The following is a 3,564-nucleotide window of genomic DNA, read 5'->3' on the forward strand; positions in this document are numbered from 1 at the left end:
GCCACTGTGAAATAAAGTGCTGACCAAACCCGGTGTGCCTTGCTCATCATTGAACAGTACTGTAGAGATCTGTCTCCTTTACCACAGTGCGAACTGCGCTCAAGTTGATGGTCCATGATCCATGCAATACCCATAATGAGCTGCATCGTATAAATCAGCCTGATTTATGGCTTCCCTTATTGCTCCGTGGGCATCCATAATTTGGCCCCATCCTATTGACTAGGAGGACTAACAACAAAGGACCATACACGCATCATTAGGTGATCCCCATGGCTAGCATAAATTGTGGAGTACAAGGTTTCATACTTTCTGCATCAACATCCTTGCAGCACTTTGGATCCAAGTTACAGGCCTGTCAGGGATTGTTATTTTCACGTGAACCTCTGCTCTAGTTGCATGGTGCTGTTAACATTAGTTTTCCTGTCTCCTTTAGATATATGTTTTCGTGGTACACCCACAGTTAGAAATAGTAAGTATATATTTTTTAGCTCGGTCTTCAATCTTAGATTTTGATTAAGGATTTCTTATAAATATATCATTTATAGCTACAAAATATATATAATATAAAATTATTTTGAATTGTATATCTAATTATATATTTTTTATACAGTAGATATCCTTATAATTTGATTAACGTTAGTCAAAACATATAAAATTTGATTTTTTTTTTAAAATATATCTACTATTTCTGAATAGGAGGAAGTACTGAGCAGTAAGAAATGTTCAGTTTTCAGGTTATGTAAGGAATGAGAAATTTTAAGAGGGGAAAGACTCGACCCATGCATGCACGCTCACATTGTACCAATGCAGGTGAAATCCCAATATTTTCACAGGAACTTCGTGAAACATCTTGCGGCAATCAATGTTTGTTTCTTCAAAAACTCGGAGGTTCCAGAAGACCGGTTAATTTCACAAACTCAATGGTGTCCCTTATCCCTTGCTTTACGCACATGTCTGATGACCATGCTTTGCGGAACATCTGGCTGCCGAAAGCCGTGTTCTGTGGATATTCTGCAGTGTTGTACTATCACCGGAGCTGGCAACTGCAGATCTAGAAGAAATGGTCCATGTGTTCCTTTCTCATCTGTAAAATCATGCCGAGGAACGAAGGTTAGCTTCACTCAGTTTTGGCTCATCTATAGCGGAGTCTTCGCTCAGCTTTGGCTGCCTGGTAAGAACAGTCTGGTCTTAACCTCTGAGCTAGCATATGATTCTAGTTCCATATGATTTTGCAAGATCCTGCATTACCTATATATCTTGTAGTCATCGGTAGAGCATTGCTACACCCCTATTTTGTTTCCGAGAAAATATTGCCGCCGTTACTTCCTTTTCGTTCTCTATTATTTGGTTTGGATAATTTATCTATAGACAGTCTGAAATTTTTTCAGTTGAGATATTGAAGATTCCGGAACATGCATGGTGCACAAAAGTTCTCGAAATTGAAACGCTGCTCCGTCCAACAGCGGAGTAACTAGCGTGCAGTACATGTTGCCGTACATGGATGCATGTTCGCATGTGCCCCTGACATCGTACGCATGTAATTATCTTGGTGTTCATTATTTATTCAGATTTGCAAGTGCAGAAGTCCCTTTGATTTTTATTTTTTTTACCTTTAGTATTTCAGAGATGAATCTGGGTTCAGGAATTGGATTTTTGTCGTAGATTTTTTGCGTTCATTATTAAGATTCGATAACTATCTCAGTATTGTCCTGCCCTGAACCCTCATAGTTCCCTTAAGGAAATCCAGGGGTATAACATCAGCTCTAGTTCTTTTTTTGTTTGTTCTTTGTTCCAAACAGAAGTAACTATTTCTACCTTTGTCCTAGAAAACAGTTGCACAGTCGATTAAGATTAACAAGAAATATACATTGAGAAGGCTAGATAGCTTTTCTTCTTTATATCTCTTTGCAATTGAAAATAGTAAAGGCCTCCTTGGAACGCAAGAGCCTATTGAGTGTTATGGTTGGTTGAATCTTATGGAATGGGAAAAAATATATTAATTAATCAAAGTGGTATTTGGATACTTTGTAGAAAGAAACATTACAATTTGATACCTGCCTGTCCATTAGCAGGAGAGAAAAGGAGAGACACGGTTATTTAGTTGAAACTCTGAAAAGAATTTGTAACACGATGAATTCCTCCAAAATGTCGAGCAAACTTTTCTATCTTTGGAAATTGCTGTGAAGTAAATCTAAATTGAAACAAACACCACTCAGAGGAATTTTTTCCCTTAAGAATGGGATTGCATCCTCTGTTTTTCCTCCAAAATTCCTCTGTTCTCTATTGGCCCTGATTCCCAAGTATTTGAACTTTGCAGAGAAACATCCCCATCAAGCAATAATTTCCGAACAGCGTTTGTCTGCCTAGTAGTAACTACCACGCACCAAACTACAGCTTTGCAAGAAGACCAGAGACCGGAGAACAGATCCAGTTGACCAGTGTTGTTATGGACTGTACATTCATGGACGGGGAAAAAGTGGTCAAAGGAGCTGTACAGTAACCATTCACCATTACCACTGCCAAGTCCAGCTGGTCCAGCCCAAGTTAATTGGAGGCTTGCACGCCAAACACGAGGACGACGACGGCTGCAGACGCAAACCACGGTGACGACGCCGATCTCCTGGTGTGCTAGCTCCTCCGAGGCTGGCAGCCGTCGTGATCGGCGCGGCACGGGTTCCGAGGGAATGATGGCACGTCGTGCTCAGCTCACACATGCATGGTCCAGCCCTCCAGGGCGTCCGGCCGTCCCATGCGTTTACATGCCAGCATGATGCTACCTACCATGGCTGGCTCTATGCTGCTGCATGATGTGTACTGGCCAGTGGGCACTCTTCTCAGAGGGGTCAGATGGTGGCACATGCCTGAGACCTGAGCATCTGCAAGGCGGCTGAAAACTCGGCCAGATTCCACGCGCCAGGCATGGCTTTCAGAACCAGATGAACATGGATTGCTGGATTGTCTGGGAATCGTCTGTGTTGGGTTGGTATGGGCAACGGATGCAGATTCAGGTTCTTGTTCTGAAATTTGAGTCGAATGTTGAAGCAAAGTTTGACAGATACAGTGTTTGAAATTTGTGCAGATACAGTGTTTGACAGATACAGTGTTTGAAATTTGTGCAGATAGTGTTTGACAGATAATCAGACATTTAGTAGTACCTCCTCCGATCATACAACCTCGCAACACGACAAAGAAAACGGAAACAGGTAGCAACCTTCCTCGGATACCTCTGCAATGCCCATTTTCCCGTCACCTTTTTCCTTTGCTTTCTCTTTCTTTCTTGTTTCCAAGAATTCACAAAAAGCAAGCTCCAGTCGCATCACATTCAGCGGGCACAGGAATGGAATAGGACGTTTGCGTGCACCCTGAAAAGCCGTTATCTCTCTGCAGACAGGTTTCCGGACACAGGAAGAGGAAGAAACAAATAGATTACTCATATTTGATAGGTTTTCCTAGTTAAAATAGCGCTAAGAGGTAGTAGTTTCTTCTCAACATTATTCTCAGAGGTCAGATTACTCATGTTTGGCATACTTTCACCACAACAAATTCGATTTTACATGACAAAAC

The 3,564-nt window shown here is 41.6% G+C and overlaps 1 long non-coding RNA gene across 1 annotated transcript; it reads left to right on the top strand.

Moving 5' to 3' along the window:
* The first annotated feature begins 653 nt into the window (after nucleotides 1-653).
* LOC133896273 (uncharacterized) lies at nucleotides 654-2,676 on the top strand. The gene is made up of 3 exons (XR_009905734.1): nucleotides 654-1,171; nucleotides 1,389-1,537; nucleotides 2,318-2,676. It is a non-coding gene; the product is annotated as an uncharacterized LOC133896273 (long non-coding RNA).
* Nucleotides 2,677-3,564: the final 888 nt, after the last annotated feature.

This window comes from Phragmites australis, chromosome 16 (genome assembly GCF_958298935.1).
Source record: "Phragmites australis chromosome 16, lpPhrAust1.1, whole genome shotgun sequence".
Lineage (NCBI taxonomy): Eukaryota > Viridiplantae > Streptophyta > Magnoliopsida > Poales > Poaceae > Phragmites > Phragmites australis.